Below are 19790 nucleotides of genomic sequence, written 5' to 3'. Positions count from 1 at the left end.
AATAATTGAATAATAAAAAGTCCTTTAAAAATATGTTTTCTAGGAGTGTGACTGGATATATATATATATATATATATATATATCTTAACTTTAAGCCACAAACAAGTGATTAAGGATGAACATTCAAATAGGTATATAAGAGAAAATACATACCTAACGGACATAGTCAAAAATAAAGAAAAATGCACGGAAAATACAGTTCTATATATGGTATATTGCTAGCAAATAATTATGTGATACCCCCCAAAAAATACTGACGTACATATGATTCGGTAACGTGTTAAAGAATAGTTATTACCTTAGTAAAGATATATTCACAGCACATAAAAAAAATTCCTGGTACGTACACGCACCACGGTTTCATATATATATATATATATATATATATAGAGCTTATATATTTTATTAGATGCCCAAAAGATACTTTTATTTTAACATATAGGGCTTATATATTTTATTAGGTGCCCAAAAAACGTTTTTCTTTTTTAAATGTTTTTAAAATGCAAATGTTCAAGTCTCTTCAACTACGTATTACTAGCGTACTAACCGCTTTTCATGCGCTTCACTATTCCAGACAATTTTACTCCTTCGAGTGAATGAAATGGCCAATTTCAAATGGCTCTGAATTGAAAAGTTTTCAAAAAATAGGGAGTGTTATCTGGACATGGCAAAACGTTCCTCCTGAGCTACACCTGTCTTTGCCTTAACCTACGCCAAACAAAGATGTTAACGGCGATAAATATCATCACCGTATCGCTGATTGATGCTAGCAACACGTAGAAACGAAGATCTGCATAAGTCGGTGACGGGTGGTCCATCTCAGTTAATTTCATCAACCGATTAGCCACTTGTGCGTTGTATGGGAGAGGTAAGGATTGGATTGTAGTGGTCCAATCCTAACTCGCATGAATCCATTGATTTTTAATGGAAATCAAAGGAGTCAGCTGTACATTCTTTATTATTCATTGCCTCTGAACAGTGAGTTAATTTATCTAAGTCTTTAATGACCGTATATGTTTCCTTATCAGGGGGTATCAATACGTGTCCTGTCAAACTGGATATTACTGGACTTGAGTTATTCGTCCTGAAAGTCGGGAATGGTGATATCTTGTATGATTGCCAGGCATCGGAAGAATCAAAGGGAACTGTAATCATGATCCTGTAATTTTCAACGCTTACTGCAATTAGGCTATAATAAAATTCTAACCTATGGGCATCTAACAAAGGAACATAACCTATTTTCTCCCGTCCGTTCTCCAAAATTAACGTTAAGTCTTTTATTGGCAACAGATGTGGTGATAGAACACCTTTAGTTGCTAAGGTAATAGCTTCCACATAGTCTTTTGATTTCTCAATGAAATGTGCAATTTTAGTATGGATATGATCTATTTTTGAATTATAATACGTTGATGTTGCCAGCAACTTTTGTACTACCATAATCTGACTGATTTTGCTAGAATGTGCGTTCACCAAACTCATAATTTGATTAATTGATGTTAACTGATTCCTTAGTTCTGTTAAAACTAATCCGTTTTCATGTTCTAAAAACTCAATTTTCTTATTTTGATTACTGATTTTAAGATGATTTGAAATCCCTAAGCCTAAACTTGCAACAGATCCAAAGATGTTTAGTGCAGCAAAAATAAACGGGTTACGTCTTTCAAGGTTAGTGTGTCTTACTGTCCACATCAAAAGGTCACGAGCCAAAGATTCTGCCTCGTAAGTCTTATTTTGCAAGTCTTGGGATAGCATTTCTGCTACTCTTAGTGTCGGTGCAAGCGAACTCTCTGTATTAAAAGGAAAATGTCGTTTACGCATCTCATTTAATGAAGCAGCAAACCTTGAAATGTTACTCTTTAAGCTAGTGACGTCATTCTTCGGGAGAAAAATAGCTTGCATGTTTACTTCTATAATTATATTGCTTGCAGTAATAAAAACGTCTTCTGTTCTCTCTACTATAGTACCATATCTAAAAACTATACTTTTAGTTTTAGGGCTCTTCCCACACGAGAAAAATATCTGAGCGAACAATATCACTCCTAACAATAAAAACTTCATTTTGGAAACCTGCAATGAGAAAAATATATGTAATTACTCCTGTATTAAGAAGAAAAAAAAATGTTAACATACAAATATCATACAAGTTTCATAGATTAAAAAAAAATCCCTCACTTCCTTCTCTCTTACTTTAATTTCTTATGTGAGCCAATGGTACAATTCTCTCGTCAGTGGGTTGGGATACGTTTCGAACTCTAAATCTATTGGCCGTTAATGTTTCTAAAATGTTAAATGGGCCTTCAAACTTAGGTGTTAGTTTGTAATTGAGTCCTTTACGTACATTTACCTGTATGTATACATTATCACCCACGGTATATGATTTAGTTGGCTTCGCTATTTTATCATGATTCCTTTTCACTATGATTTGTGATTCTTCTAAATTCTTTCAAAGGATATCATAACGACTTTTGCTTACATTTATAACTTCCTTTAAAGGATTTGATAAATTAGTTGTAGGCGTTAATACATGGAAAGGCGTTCTAACTGAGGTACCATACAATGCCTCATGCGGCGACATTTTAATTGATACATGATATGAGTGATTCAGAGTACTTAGTACCGCAGGTATTGCAATATCTCAGTTGGGGTCTGATCCCCCTAGTGTTAATCTTAATATGTTTAAAACCTTCCTATTCGCTCTTTCCACTAGCCCATTCGACTCTGGGTGATAGATCATGGTATTGATTTTCTTTATGCTAAGGAATTCACACTATGAGTTAAGGAAATGATTATTAAATTCTCCACCCGAGTCTGAGATCATCATGTGTGGAATTCCATGTTTACAAATGTAACACTCGTAAAACTTCCTAGAGCATTCAATCGCAGTTTTAGTTTTGAGCGCTATCAGCTCTGTATATCGAGTCAAAGCATCTACAATTACTAAGAAGTGCTTATTTCCTCTGTCTGACTCGTAAAATCCTGTTAATAAATCTAAATGTATTCCTTCAAATGGTTGATTGGGCACGGGATAAGCCCCTAGGCTGACAGGTGTTTTCGTGTGCCCTTTGTTTTCCTGACAAGTGCGACAATTAACTATGTGTTTTTTATATCTGTAAGCATCGTCTGCCAATAAAACAATGATTTGGCTTTCTGTGACATTATGGAGAACCCCGGGTGTCCATGCAATGGATTTGTATGCAACCAATTTAGGACAGTGGATATAAGTGAGATTGGTACCTCTACCTGGTCGTTAGTCACATGTGGTGTATTGCGGGTTTTCCTTGTCACGGATCTACACAGAATATTGTCCTTGATTATATTACTCTGCTGCGTATACTTTATATATTCCTATTCCTTAGGATTTCCTTTCAAAGCATTTATGATTTTTTCTAATTTCTGATCTTTTCTTTGCTCAGTCTGTAATAATTCAGCGCTCTAACCCAGATCTTCCTGTTCAGATACAGTTTTAACAATAGGCATGGATGTTGATATATCTATTAATTCAGCTAATGGCTCTGTACAAGATGACATGGGGTTGCGTGATAATGCATCAGCAATGATATTTGCTTTCCCTGGTAAATACCCGATCCTCACGCCAAAGTCTTGGATGATCAAATGCCACCGAGTTCGTTTGGGGCTGTGACTAAAGCCTTTAAAGAAGTCGGTTAGGGGTTTATGATCAGTAAGAACCTTGACGGGATAACCGTATATTATGAACTTGAAATGTACTATTGAATTAACAATAGCTAGCCCTTCCTTGTCTATTACTGCATACTTACTTTCGGAAGTTCTCAGTTTACGTGAATAAAAAGCTATCGGGAAAAACTGTTTGTCATATTGCTGAAGCAATACCCCACTTACTCCTAGGTCTGAGGCACCTTTTGCAATGAAGAAATCCTTACCGAAGTCAGGAAACTTTAAGATAAGAGAACTACACAGTTCATCTTTCAAGGTATTAAACGCCTGTTGATGCTGCTCAGACCATATGAAATCTACGCCCTTCTTCGTAAGATCAGTTAGGGGAGCGGCTATTATTGAATAATTGCGTATAAAACGCCTGTAATATCAACTATACCCCAGAAATTGCTGTATCCCCTTGACATTAGTAGGTATCGGAAAGTTACGGATAGCCGACACCTTATCGTGGACTACTTTAAGACCTTGGCTAGACACCGTAAAACCTAAATAGACCAATTCCATCTTGATGAATTCACACTTACTAATCTTTACCCTTAAGTTATGCTGTCTTAGTCTCTGTAGTACTAGTTCCAGTTTACATAGATGTTCCTCTAAGGTATTAGAAAAGATTACAAGGTCGTCCATATAGGCATGCAATATATCCCCTAGGCCTAGTAAGCCTCCAAACACTATGTTAATCATTCTAGTAAATGTTATGGGAGCACAACGTAAACCAAAAGGCATACGCAAAACTTCATAATGTCCCCTGGCTGTGCTGAAGGCAGTGTATGGGATACTATTTTCTTCTAATGATATCTGGTGAAAGCCTTTAAGTAAGTCCAAACTGGTAAAATATCTATTCTGACCTAACAAAGATAAAATATCGTCAGTACATGGCACTGGGAATCGATCAGCGATCGTTTCCTCATTTAAGCGACGGAAGTCTACGCAGATACGCCATGTTCGATCTTTTTTTCGGTACAACTATTAACGGAAAATTATAAGGGCTGTTCGATTTCCTAATGACTCCTTCTTCTAGCATTTTACCTACTTCATCATTTATCTCATTCTGGAATTTCATAGGGAGTCTGTATGAGGGTGGATAGATAATTTTCTTCTTGTCTTTTAACCTTATTTGATGTTCGATAACATCTGTTTTTCCTAAGGATCCATCCGTTGTGGAGAAAACATCATGATATTCAGTTAAAAGTCCAAAAAATTTGTGCTGGATTTCCTATTCTTGAATGGCTTTATTGATTTTATTTTTAATAGATTGCAAAAGGGATTCATCCACAACTGATTAAGCATGATTGATTTCAGCGATGGTAAGAATACGATGTTTATAAACTTCTACATCCAAGATATATTGATTTTTGTGAATTACTAAAGTGGTATCTAAATGATTACAGACTTCAATATTACATAATACATAGCTTGTGTGACGGACAATCCATTAGCTTTCAAAGTGTCGGAAAGGATTAATATTTCAGATCCCTGCAAAACTTTCTTTACTCACACGATTATATTCGAAGTTACGTTCGGCTCGATAGATTGCGTGCAAGATGATATTACGGGTGAACGAGAATTCTGTTGGGTCGTTGAAGTGATTGGTTCTTCAACGTACGTCACTGCTTTACTTGTCGTCTCCTTTTATCCAAAACTGATTTTAAGGTATTAGAAGACTTATAGAATTTTCCTTTGATATACACGCCGTGTTTGGCAGGGGCTAAGATAATGTTTTGATTGCCCATAGATGGGTATCCTATAATTACAGCTGGATACATATCAATGTTTTGTACAACGACAAAGGTATCGGCAAACGTGCGCTTACCGACCTTTTACTGAACATGAGTTACCCCTATTACATTTAATTCATTATTTCCTATACCCGAGAGCCTTACTCCGGACTTTATGGGAAGTTCGAAAATAACAAATGATGAGTCCTCAAATCCATGATATTACGTGGACTACCAGAGTAAAAAAATAATGCAAAAGATCGGTGTTCTAAATTTACAGCATATAATGTTGGTCGTAACTCATTTTGGCTTATTATTGTGTGAATTTGTTGCAAATCTACGGGAGCCTAAACTGATTTATTTGATTCGGCCGTGTGTTTCATAGGAAAATCTATTGCCTCACAATGATCTGATAAAACATTAAATGGATTATTTGATACTACTGATGTTGATACGAATGACCAAACATCACTCTCTTCCCCATTGGAGTTAATTATGTGGTATTTGCTTTGCTCTGCACATTCTGAAAATTAGTCTGACCTTGCGAGTTCAGGCTAGACGGCCTAGGATCAGAGTTATTTGAAGCACTATTTGTTTGTTTTTGATTTTGAACTGTATTGATGTTTGGCTGTTTCTTCTTATTGAACTGAGGATTTTTCTTATTATTTCCATAGGGAATTGACTGTGGAATTGACTGCGTGTTTCTAGGATTCTGTTGTTGATTACGCGAATAGCATCGACTATATGAATGAGATGAACTATTATGTATTGATCAAAATCGCGTTCTGCAGTCTGCAATCAAATGACCTTGACGTTTGCAATTATAACACGTCATTCCTGCGACTTGATTATTGTTATTAACTACATTTACATGTTGTGGCTTAGTTTCATTTTTTGCAAAAACTTGAGTAAGCAAGGACTCTAAGTCAGTACACTTAGACATGCGTTACTTTATCTGTTTGTACACATCTAATTCTGAACTTTTGGGCGTTACTTTTTTATCAAAGCAGTGCACTAAAGCCTCTGGCAACATAATTGTCATGCAAGTTAAATATATTAATCGTAACAAATCTTTCACGGTAATGTTATCTCCTGTAACCCATGTGGAATTACCTAAAATATCTTGATATTCATTGAGCCTATCGGCAATGAGAGCTGCTCTTTCTATAACATTAATCTGAGTCATAGTGGCTTGATTAAGTTAAGTTAAAACTACATCTAAGGCTTCCTCACCGCCATAGATCGCACGTAGCCTAACTTTGAAATCGTCCCATGTAACTGCCTCTTGAAAAGAAACTCCCCTAAGATACGCACTTGTATCTTCTTTAGAAAAGTTTATAAAACTTTTAGCTTCTTGTAATTGTACAAATGGGTCTATGATATGTTTTGTATTTAAGTGAGCGTCAACTGATGAAATCCAGGACTCGACATTCTGAGGTAAGAACCCATTGACCCGACCTTGAAAAGGAAGGATAGCCGATCTGGCACTCACTAGGCTTAGTACGGGATTCACAGGAGGTATCATGTTTACTTTACCTTTTTTTCTATCTCTTCAATTCCTTGCGATCTTATCAAAATCTCTATATGAATACAGACGTCCACTGCGTAAACGCAAAAGCACTATACAAATAAAGATATGTTGCAGATTATAACACAATCCCCCAAAACAACGAAACTAAGACAAAGATATTTCCCGAGAACTTCTGAAAGAAAACGGAATTAGCAAAGAGAAAAACAAAATTCTAGATGAGAATTCGAGGTGGAATACAGTTTCCTTTAATAAAAGAAAACTGCAGATTTGCAAATAACTCACCCCAGCAATAATGGACGATCGACTCGTGACAACAAACACTTCACTGCCTAAAACTGAATGAATAAAGAAATGTACTTGGCTTTCAGTATATATGGACGATGGTCGATGACATCATTTCCTCTCTCTCTCTCTGGTTTGCGAGAGTTTGGCTGTTGGATGAATGTTTCGATTTGATTTCCCGTCATATTGTTGAATGTTTTATTTCCCGGATGTGATTCTTGAATGTTTGTTCAGTAAACGTTGATAAAGTTGAATGCCATTCCTTCGACTTTTTAAGATGTTGATTGAAGATCCTGTTCCTCAGGTTTGTATAATATTTATAGTTGATGTTCGATGCGTTCATTTCTTCGGTGGACGTAGATACTTCGTCGTAATTGTAGATTCATTACTGTTGTAACTGCTAAGTATTACAGTTTAAATCGCTGGTTCTTAAAGTTGAATCGCTGCCACCAATTGTTGATGTGGTACTGTTATAAACACACATTAGTGTTCTATCACATGTCTCTTCAATCTGATATAGATTTGTTGGACTTGTAGGTTACTTCTTCTGAATAAATCTAGTTAAGTTAACTTTAAAACAGTTTAATAGTAGCTCCATCACAGGAGTATGGATGGTTTGGTCGGATGACCATTTCGTATGACAATTGAAAATAGAACTGACAAAAATATAGGTCTTGGTGAAAACGTTGTATGAGTTATCTCAGCATTTATTACAAATATGATTACACAAGATTACTACCGGAAGCTATCTGCTTCCGTGCAGAGACCAAGAGGTCAACTGTTTCTCACGGGATGCTTGTATTATGTTGACGTTACATGCAAAATGTTTACTACGCAATGATTTAGCTTGGTCTTACTTACGCATCCTGTTGTGACTTGACGTTCACACTCCATCTCCCTATGATCCATTTGGTCATAGGTTTATGAATGTATATATATATATATATATATATATATATATATATATATATATATATATATATATATATATATATATATATATATATATATATATATATATATATATATATATATATATATATATATATATACTTCATTTATATATTAGATGAATTCATTCTGATGAAGAAATTTCCAAAACCAATATAATTTGTAATCTGTTTTTTGCAGAATTGGGTTGGCTTTTAGGAATTTGAGCTATATAACCCAGCACTGGGGTCTGTGAGGCCACTCAGCAGCCAAGGACAACTCTGGGAAAACCCTGGAATAAAGATTAAAAATACATTGGACAGTAAGATAAAAAAGGGCGGTGGAAACGGAGATAAAGTAGAAAGTCATAAATCAATTGCTGATTAGGGCCGAAAGAGCTCTGCAAATTCCTTCAGTGACTACTCAGCATAAGGAGACTGACAGGCACTATGGCTCCACACACCCAACTCCCTCCGCTCCTTCAAGGCCGTTCATGATTGGCGAGGCAAGTGATAGTATAATGGCCTAGACACTGACCATATACACTACAAATGATCAGCGCCCAAGCCGTCTCTCCATCAATTTAGGACCAGGAATGGACAGGCAATGGCTGTCAATGACACAGCAGGTAGATCTATTGGCTCCCCCAAAACTCTATCCCTAGCTCACATGGATGGCGTGGTTGCAGGCTCTACTAAAAACTAGCAAGCTTCAGTGGGTCTTGAACCCCCGTCCAACAGATTGCCAGGCAGGGTCATTTCCAATAGCATACCTCGACCATTATGGAATATTGTATTGAAATGTTATTCGCATAATATTTTGTATTCTTCAGTAAAGATTTCTCTTCAAACATTATTTCCGTTCGGTTTTTGTAAACAAACTGTTTCTTTACCCACTTTACCTAGTATAAACTATAAACTATAGATTTTGTTATTGTACTCCATCTCATCTCCACTATTTTATTCTTGGCAAAACCCCATTTAATTCATTCTCTAATCCATAATCAACTATTTCCAAGAAGGCTAAAGGCCCTGGTGTGAACATATCGTAAGATATTGGTGGTTTCCTGAAGTTTTTTTGCAGTCAAGTAGTCCCTCAAAAGTTAGTGAAGCAAACTTACACATATCCGTTACATTTCGCCTTTCATTCTAGTTCATGTTCACTTTACATGGGTTCAAATTAAGCTCATTTATCTTTTAACGATCTAAAGATTTCCATTTGATTAGAAGTTACAAAGTTCCTGATTAGAATGCATTTGAGTCTGTAGAGTCCAGGATAGATGTGAGTACCTGTACATCCTTAATAACAGTTTCCAGGAACAACTGACGGATATTCTTTGCATTGAATAGGAGGTAGTCAAAGCTAAAATTACTGCTGAGGAAATCACCTACACCCACCCCATCTCTCTCTCCTAATGGCACATTCGTTAGTGCACCGACTTCAAGTTTCGGTCCGGATGAGAGGGGACAGGCGGGTGGTTTCCTTAAAAATTCAGAATTTATATATTCACATAAGCAGAATATTAGGTACACATGGACACAGGAATTTCTGGCACACCTCACTCCATGTCATACCCTTACTGCGCGGTGAGTTACTGTATGTAGCCCCACTTACCACTGATACCATCTCTCCCTACACTATCTGTATGGTTACTCGCCACGCAGTAAGAGTGTGGCAGGGTATTTTTCTCAAAGCGTGGTGTACCAAGATTTCCTGTATCGATCTGTACCTAGTTGTTAGCCGACAGATGAGGGTCGCAGTAATGGTGGAGAGAAAGAAATAAAGAGAAAGGCAAAACTGACAAAGAGATTCACGAAGAAATAAACCCTTCAAAAAAAATTCTCTCCATCTCTCTCTTTAATTCTCTGAGAGAGAGAGAGAGAGAGAGAGAGAGAGAGAGAGAGAGAGAGAGAGAGAGAGAGAGATTAATTAAAAGTCTGACCTGAGATGAAAAATTAACATTGAGGGAAACTCTCTCTCTCTCTCTCTCTCTCTCTCTCTCTCTCTCTCTCTCTCTCTCTCTCTCTCTCTCTCTCTCTCTAACTATTATCCTTTTCTTGCCAGTCGTTTTTTCCTTTTTTCATCTAACATATGTTTAAGATTTCAAATTAATTCGTGTTATTTAAAGAGTGACGTAAATTGTCACAAGTTTAGCATGCTTTTGTAGATTATACGAACTAAGGATATTAAAAGGTAGAATAAAATCTCCCTGAATCCTTGAGAATTCACATGGAAATCACTCTCTCCTCTCTCTCTCTCTCTCTCTCTCTCTCTCTCTCTCTCTCTCTCTCTCTCTCTCTCTCTCTCTCTCTCTCTCTCTCTCTCTCTTCTCAATGAGAAATGGAGAAAAATTTCGCTCTTTAAAAAAAAAATATTTATACTTATGACATTTTTTAAGAATTTAGCAACTAATTTTCTAAGAAAATGTCTCATTCTTTTATATAATCTTTCATCAAAGTGTAAGTTATGAGGAGAGAGTTTAGTAAAACCCAAGAAATGTTTACTATTTAAAGAATCGTGCTTGCATAACCTTTAACAGTATTCTAGAAAATTGTAATCTTATTATTTACCAAATAATATCATAAATTTCACATGACCTTAAGAATAGGATTGACTCTATTTCACCCAGTTTCTAGTGAATTATATTCAAATATCTAGATTTTTTCAACGAAACTCTAACAATACTTTCCTAATTGTCTTAAAAGTAAAGTGAGAGAAGTCAAGAAAAAATACATGATTTTATCTAAGATAACTTTGCTAATTATTCCAGTACCTAATAAAACGCGCGGCAAAAAACTTACATTTGAGTCTCAATAAACTTCCTTTTCCCTGATTTCTTCTATTAATTTCACGACACTTGAAACTTCGTAGGCAAAGTTTTCGTTCCAGGCGTAGGCTACATTTGAAGTAAACATTTTGCGAGCGGAAGAAAAACTCGATAATTTTTCTCTTGGCCGCAGGGAAGTCGTACAATTGAGTTATAGGCTTCAAAAGGATTTTCAAACCAACGCCTCTAGAATTTTATATATAAAAAAGGACTTTCAAGAAAAATCGAACAAAAAGAGCCAATGACAGAGGAGAGTTGAATTCTACAAAATCACTTCAAGACGACATTTCTTACTGAAGGAGATATTTGCTATTTATCTGAAATCTACATACAAGCAGAACACCGGTTGCTCAAGCTGTTCCATATCATGTTGCTGCTATTTTTCATATTGTTTTGTTAATCCTAATGGCAAATAATAGTCATAGCGCATTATCATTTTCATATATTTCTATAAGTTTTATGGAGATGATTGCATTTACCTGCATCAGATTATTGCCAGAAGTAAAAGGTTACAAAAAACAAACTTGCACGCCATACACAAGAATATATAGAACATCATCCACTAATAAATATTTTTCACGTACGTTTTCAGCGTCTTTCTTTTAGAAAGACGTGAAAAGGGCAATATATAATCTCCCTGTCATAATTCGCTATAAACAATTCCCAAAGTAAAAAGCTACAGAAACTTCTAATTACTCAGTAACTTCATAAAATTCAGGCCAGACATTCGGATGCAAATAATTATTTCTCTCTCTCTCTCTCTCTCTCTCTCTCTCTCTCTCTCTCTCTCTCTCTCTCTCTCTCTCTCTCTCTCTCTCTCGAAACAGGGTTGTAGCTTTATGTGAGTATAATTCATAAATGATAGTGATACCCTTGGATTTCAATCTCAAAAGTATAAAGTATCAATTATAATTATGACATATAAATTAATGGATCTGAAGTCAAGTGTGGCATCCCCACGGAAGTACAGTACACTTTTACATTAAATCTGTATATATACATTTGAAATATTCTGAGTATCCTAACCCTTAAGCGGACAAGTTGCCTATGTGGGCCTTATTTTTCACGAACTTTACAAGTCAATTAAACACTGCAAGTGTGATATAGATCACTGCATTTAATTAATAAGAATAAAATAACTTCCTAAGTAACTACTTTTGGCCATGAACATCACTTTGTCTGAGGGATCATTGGTGCACTGCTCAAGTGCAGAGATCTGCTGTGAATGGCTACTGCTTTCATTATACATTTATTATTATTATTATTATTATTATTATTATTATTATTATTATTATTATTATTATTATTATTATTATTATTATTATTAGGTATGCTATAACCCTAGTTGGAAAGGCATGATGTTATAAGCCCAAGTGCTTCAACAAGTAAAATAGCACATTGAGGAAAGGAAATAAGGGAACTAATGGGAAAGTGTGCCTGAATGTATCCTCAAGCAAGAGAACTCCAAGATAGTGGAAGACCATGGTACAGAGGCTATGTCACTATCTAAGACTAGAGAACAGTGGTTTGATTCTGGAGTATCTTCCTCCTAGATGAGCTGTTTACCATAGCAAAAGAGTCTCTTTTACCCTCTTGGTAATTTTTTTGGAAAATAACATAGCTAAATGGTTGTGTTTCATAGTGATTTGATTGAAATTAGAGGAAATAGGTAAAAGAGGGTTGGGGTAGCATATCAGAAATGTTCCTGCCTCGCAATCTGTTGGACATAAGATCCACACCTCTAAAAGCCGATAGTTTCTAGTAGTGTTTGCAAACTCGCCACCCTTGTGAGCTAGGGATGGGAGGTTTAGGGTAGCCTATAGTTATAGCTGCTGAGTCATCAGCTTCCATTGTTTGGCCGTCCCTGGTTATAGTTTGATGGAGAGGGTTGTACTACATATGTTTCGTACCCTGTAACAATATTGCTTTATTTTCTTATCTCCCGCTCTTTTATTTAAGCTTGCTATAGCATGTTTAATTCTGTTTGAATTTTGTATCGTTCTTGCTCTCAGCTATCTGTATATATGTACGCTGTCTCATTCAATAAAGTCAGTTGCATTCATCTTGCCTCTGCTATAACCTAACAGCCCCTTTTTACAATTAGTGACTGCTAGAGGACCAGCTCCCTCCTGCCTTCCCCTCACTGTTGTGCCCTACTGTTTGACTATGTCGCCCTCCCACCCTGACTCTTCACCATATCCATGAAACTAACAGCCTTTGCCAGTACAGAGCCATCCGCCTAGTTTCAGCTCATTGAGGTTCAGTTTTGCATCAAGAGCAAGACTCGCTCAAGCACCAAAACAGACTATGCCCTCGTGGCAATCCATAAGGACACTTCCCCTCAAATCTTCGATTGGCTTTGTCACCAAGGGGACACTCCAATAACGTATAATACCGTCAAAATATACCTCCTGGAGCACTACTTACATTGCTAGCAGCCCATATAGACAAGCTTTTTCAGCTCTCTCAACAACTGTTGGGAACCAAAAGGCTTCGCTTGCCTTTAGGGAAAGAATTAGTATCACTCACCCGCAACTGGCCAGAGATGGCTCTCTTCGGGAAGGGAATGTAATTCGTGCCCTTCGGGTATGATGCCTCTCTGAACTTGTATGCGTCGCCATCCCCGATGTCGATATTTTGCCCATGAAAACCTGATGACCACTTCACCTGCTTTAAGACCTCCATCAATGCCTAAATTCCTGACAATGAGGACAACTATTCAACATTGACTGAAACTGAAGTGGCAACAAAGCCACTCACCACTCACATATGCCACTCCTCGCTCACCCCCCAACCAACGACCTCTACAGCCGCTTACTAATGCCTATCAACTGCAGTTATGCCACTACCACTCTAGATTTGGGTTGCTCTGAAAAAATGTGTAAACGGTTGTCAGTGGCCAGAAAACTTGTAAGTAGACCATTGCTTGTGGCGGTGGTCTCCCCCATCACTAATCTTTACTTTTTACAGTATAGAGGACAACTATTCAACATTGACTGAAACTGAGGTGGTAAAAAAGCCCCTAACCACTCACATATGGCACTCCTCGCTCAGACCCCAACCAACGACCTCTATAGCCGCTTACTAATGCCTATCAACTGCAGTTATGCCACTACCACTCTAGATTTAGGTTGCTCCGAAGAAATGTGCAAATGGTAGTCAGTGGCCAAAAAACTTGTAAGTAGACCATCGCTTGTGGCGGTGGTCTCCCCCATCACTAATCTTTACTTTTTACAGTATAGAGGACAACTATTCTACATTGACTGAAACTGAGGTGGTAAAAAAGCCCCTAACCACTCACATATGGCACTCCTCGCTCAGACCCCAACCAACGACCTCTACAGCCGCTTACTAATGCCTATCAACTGCAGTTATGCCACTACCACTCTAGATTTAGGTTGCTCCGAAGAAATGTGCAAATGGTAGTCAGTGGCCAAAAAACTTGTAAGTAGACCATCGCTTGTGGCGGTGGTCTCCCCCATCACTAATCTTTACTTTTTACAGGATGCAGATACGGGCATGTGGTTTTTGGTAGATGCTGTTGCTTGACATTCTCTTCTACTAAGGTCAATCTCCAGGACACGACGTAATTCTTCTAAGCCTACTGACATCCACCTGGTAGCTGCTAATGGATCTGCAATCCCAAACCACGGGTACGAGACACTCACATTACTGTTTGGGAGCGCCAAATATCATTGGAAGATTCTCGTTGCTGAAGTCACATGGCCAGTCCTCGGTGCAGATTTCCTCTCCCATTTCCACTTCCTAGAGATGTGAGATAATGATGCAGTCGCAGAAAATTTAAATACAAAATGACGAGCAATTGAAGAAACAGTCGAGGAGGCAGCAGAGGCTTAAGTTGGCTACATACAAGGAAGAAGAAATTCCCACTGGTATGATATTGAATGCAGGGAGGTGGTGGAGAGGAGTAAATAAGTTAGAGCCAAGGTATTACAAGCCCCAGGAGACGAAGGCTGGAGAGAGTAATCCCGACAGGAAAACAGAAATGTAAATAGAGTTTTAAAAAGCAAAAAGTGGCAAAAACTGAATGATGAACTAGACATAATTGATGAAAACAGAAAACAAGGCAGAATAAGACAACATTATCAAGGAGTCCGCAAACTAAAAGGTGGTTACCAAGCTAGAACCCAAATGATTAAAGATAAAGATGGAGAAATACTCACGAGAGACAAGGATGTGATGAAGAGATGGGAGCAGTATTTTCAGGAACTACTGAATAGACCTGACCCAGTAAATCTCATTAATGAGGAGACCTATTATGGTCCTGAATTAGAATTGGAACCGTCCACTAGAGTGGAAACAAATAAAGCAATTAAAAGTTTGAAAAATAATAAAAGCCCAGATAATGATAACATCCCAGCAGAGCTTTGGAAATATGGGGGGGGGGAGTGATTATAGAAAAACTTCATGATCTGATGGTCACAATCTGGAATGAAGGGATTACTCCAGATCAGTGGGAGAAAGGAATCTCTATCCCGATACATAAGAAGGGAGACAGATTAATCTCAGTAATTATCAAGGTATTTGTTTACTACCTACAGCATATAGAATATTTACAACAATTGTATACCACAGACTTACCACCTATGCAGAAAGTTTAATTGGAGAATATCAGTATGGTTTCCGAGCTAGACAGTCTACCATCGACCAAATATTCTCCCTCAGACAAGTCATAGAAAAAAAAATGGGAATATAATAAACAAACCCACTTATTCATATATTCCAAACAGGCATATGACAGCATACACAGAACATCAATGTGGAATATAATGAGAAAATTACAAATACCCTCAAAACTCATAAGGGTAACGAAAGCCTGTTATTAAAATACCCTATGCTCCGTTAGATACGGCTCAAGATATACTACCACTTTTCTGGTGAAAAGCGGCCTAAAACAAGGATGCATCCCATACCCCCTTCTCTTTAACCTGGTTATGGAAAAGGTAGCAAGAAGCATAACTGCCAGGCCAGAAGGGGTCACTTTTAATAACGTAAGGGTCAACTGCTTAGGCTATGCTGATGACATAGATATCATAGGGGTCAACCTCGGGGAGGTGAAGAACCTAACAACACAGTTCAAAACAAGGGCGTGCCAGGTGGGACTAGAGATAAATGAAGGCAAAATTAAAATCACGGAAGTAGCAAAAACACCGCAATTACAGAGAAATGTAGATCTTGCAGGCATCAGAATTGAAACAATAGAGTCATTTAAATATCTGGGTACTATTATGTCACAGAATGCTGGAATGGCTGAAGAAGTTACAGCAAGGATTGGAGCAGCCTACAGATGTTATTTCAGCCTTACAGACCTTTTTAAATGACGATTAATCTTCCGTAAAACAAAATTGAGAATATATAACACAGTTATCAGACCAGTTTTGATACATGGATGCGAGACATGGTCTCTAGCAAAAACATTGGTGAAAAATATGAAAATTTTGAGAATGGGATTCTAAGAAGAATAGAGGGGCCCATCTATGACCAAGAAATAAATGGATGGAGAAGACGACATAATAGAGAAATAAGAAATAGTACAAACCAAACAAATATATGTGATGTAATTAGATCAAGATGACTCCAATGGGCAGGACACATGGCTCGTACGGATGAGGAAAGAGCTCCAAAGAGGATATTCTTGGCTGAGGTTGCTGGAAGAAGACCTGTAGGATGGCCAAGAAAAGATTGGAGAAGATGCTTGGAGGAGGATGTAAGAATCTCTAGGGGAAACCCGAATGAATGGTTCCATGAGGCACAGGATAGAGAAGAGTGGAGACTCCTATCACGAGCGGTCATGGGTCAAAATGTTGCTTAAGTACCACCGGAGTGAGTGAGTGAGGGTTGATGTTGCTCACCAAAGGTCAGTCACCGCAGACTCGTACTCGTCGACACCTCTTCAACCCTCCCCCTCCGACATCACTCTCCATATCAGTGCACCCACAGATGCCTACGCCCACCAGGTCCCGTTGTACCAAGAAGTCTTCGGTCCTGAATCTTCCCAAACGCCTACGGTTCCCACCAAGCATGGTATCTATCCCCATATCAAGGTGATGGGGCTTCCTGTGTTTGCCAGATTTTAGGGTCCTGCCCGGATCGTTTGGCAGCTGCTCAATGGACGCTTGTCAAAATGAAAAAATGGACCTTTGTCAAAAGGCCTCAAGCCCTTGGCCGTCACTCCTACACATCGCCTTGAAAATTGATGGCTCCCTTCATTTTTGTTTGGATTACAGGAATTTGAACATGTAGTCAGAATTGGATCACTACCCTCCTCAACATTGCTGATGTTACCTCCTACTTTCACAAAGCGAAGGTATTCTACATTATCGCCCTATTGAAGGGGTATTATCTGGCGCCTATGAACCCAGAAGACATCCCCAAGACCGCCGTCAACACAGCCCTTCGGGACTTACACATTCAATTACTCCTGTTTTGGCCTTCGTGATGCTGGGCCTACTTTACAACACCTCATGGATGGCATTTTAGGGGATCTCCCCTTCTGTGTATGTTACATGGACGACATACTTGTGTTCTCTTCCTCCAAAAAGGAACACCTCTATCATCTATGCATCGTTCTCAACCTCCTGCAACAGAGCGGCTTTGTAGTTTGGTACGACAAGGGTACCTTTGGCGCAAACAAAGTATTGTTCTTAGGGCACTGCATCACTCCTAAAGGCGTATATCCTATCCCTGAGAAGGTATCAGCTGTTCTGAACTTTCCCACGCTCTCGACCGTCAAAGCACTACAAGAATTCTTGGGCATCATAAACTATTATCACTGGTTCTTACCAGCCATTGCTTCTATTCTTGCCCCCTCTACACCTCCCTCAAGGGCAAGCCAAACGATCTGAAGTGGGATCCCCTTCAGGAAGCGGCCCATAGCAACACAAAGAATGCCTTATCAACTGCTGCTGCTCCCACTATTCCCGTACTACATGCCCAACTCCTTCTCTCTGCCAATGCCAGTGGCATTTGTATTGGTAAAGTACTCGAGCAGGTGGTCAATGGCTTTCCCCGCCCATTGTCCTTCTTCAGTAGAAAACTGTCTGAGGCATAATCTGGCACTCTACCTTCGACCATGAATTGCTGGCGGTGCATTTGGCTGTCTTTCACTTTCACCACTTCTTAGAGGGTAGGCCCTTCATTATTCACATGGACCACATGCCCCTTATAAACTCCTTCATTCGACAATCATCGCCAACACCTCACCACCGTAGTTGAATAAAAATGCACCCTTTAACATGTCGCTGGGAAAATGAATCCCATTGCCGATGCCCTGTCAAGAAACACATGGGCTGACATTCACTTGGGATTTGATTAAAGCACCTTGGCAGAAGCCCAACGAAAAGATCCAGAGTACCAAGCATGCAGGACATATCCTGCATATCCCTCAGTTGGGAAGACGTTGCCCTCAAAGACTCCAATTCCACCCTCCTCTGTGATGTCAGTACCCGTAGGCCGTGACTGTGGATACCTGGCCCCAAGTGTCGACAGGTGTTTGATTACACCCATGGCCTCTCACATCCCTTGAGCTGCTCGACTGCACAATTTCTGAAATGAAGTTCATTTGGCAGTGCATTACTAAGGAGTCTAAGGATTCGGTCTGGGTCTGTACATCATGCCAAACTTCAAAAGTACACGGATTCAGGAGTGGGCACCTTTCCTCAACCTCAGCGTCATTTTGCCTACATTCACGTTGATGTAGTAGGTCCTCTACTCACTTCATAAGGACACCATTACCTGTTTACCGTCATTGACCTCTCCACTCGTTGTCCTGAAGACATCCTCATACATACTTCAGCATCCGCCTCAGGGTGGATAGTAAGATTTGGTATACCTGAGCATATTTCCTATGACAGGCATACCACTTTCACCTCTTAATTGTGGACATCATTGGTGAATTTCCTGGGCCTTACTATAAATCAGACAACCACCTACAACCCTGCAGCTAATGGAATGATCGAACATTTTCATTGCACCCTCAAAGCAGCATTGATGTCCAATGCAATGGCTCCAACTGGGTTACTCAGCTTTCCGGGGTCCTCCTGGGACTACGGACTTACAAACTCCCAACGAAGCAACACTTACTGAAAGATTTGCACATGGCAACATTTTCCTGTGCAACTACACAAACAATCCATGGCTAATGCCCTCTTACATGGGCCCTTTCTTAATTAATATTTGTGGCATACAGTATATCCTGCAAAATTACCTGCCCACAGTGAACCTCTCAAGAGCAGGGTGCCGTATTTCACATGTGTGTCTTTTTAGGGATGGAGGCATGTACCGCACATGTATCATACACCCTCGTACTGTGTAGCAGTATTGCTTTATATTTTTTATCTTTTGCTCTCTCCCACACGGATAATGAACCTGTTTTGTGTCATTCTTACTCTAAGCTATATGTACTGTATATAAGCTCGTTGTCTCATTCAATGAAATCAGTTGCATTTATTTCGTCTCTCTGTTAGAACTTAATAGTCACCTTGGGTGTTGGTCATATGTGTATATGGTCAGTCTCTTGGGCATTGTACTGTTTATAAAACTCTAACGTGTTTATATATAATTGGTAAAGTAACAAAAAGAGACCTTTAAAACCTTTTAAGCCTTTAAAAACTACGTTGTCAAAATTCCGTGTGGGCATTTTCCAGGTTTACCTGAAACCATGTTTTGCCCATCCCGGCTTTTTTTCCAGTTAAGGGTATCGAATTTTGATATTTTTTCCCCTAAAATGTAAGTACCAAACACATTGCTAACCCACACCAACCACTTTGTTTGTCTACCATTGGAAAAT

The 19790-nt window shown here is 38.6% G+C and overlaps 1 protein-coding gene and 1 pseudogene across 5 annotated transcripts in view; one reads left to right on the top strand and one right to left on the bottom strand.

Moving 5' to 3' along the window:
- LOC137639220 (somatostatin receptor type 5-like) overlaps positions 1-19790 on the bottom strand; it is a 399967-nt gene that overhangs the window by 88828 nt on the left and 291349 nt on the right. The window lies entirely within an intron of this gene.
- Positions 16844-19790, top strand: part of LOC137638981 (leucine-rich repeat and WD repeat-containing protein 1-like) — a 5281-nt pseudogene continuing 2334 nt past the window's right edge.

This window comes from Palaemon carinicauda, chromosome 4 (genome assembly GCF_036898095.1).
Source record: "Palaemon carinicauda isolate YSFRI2023 chromosome 4, ASM3689809v2, whole genome shotgun sequence".
Lineage (NCBI taxonomy): Eukaryota > Metazoa > Arthropoda > Malacostraca > Decapoda > Palaemonidae > Palaemon > Palaemon carinicauda.
The sequence above is the reverse complement of the archived record's forward strand: the minus strand, read 5'-3'. Positions and strand labels throughout refer to the sequence as shown.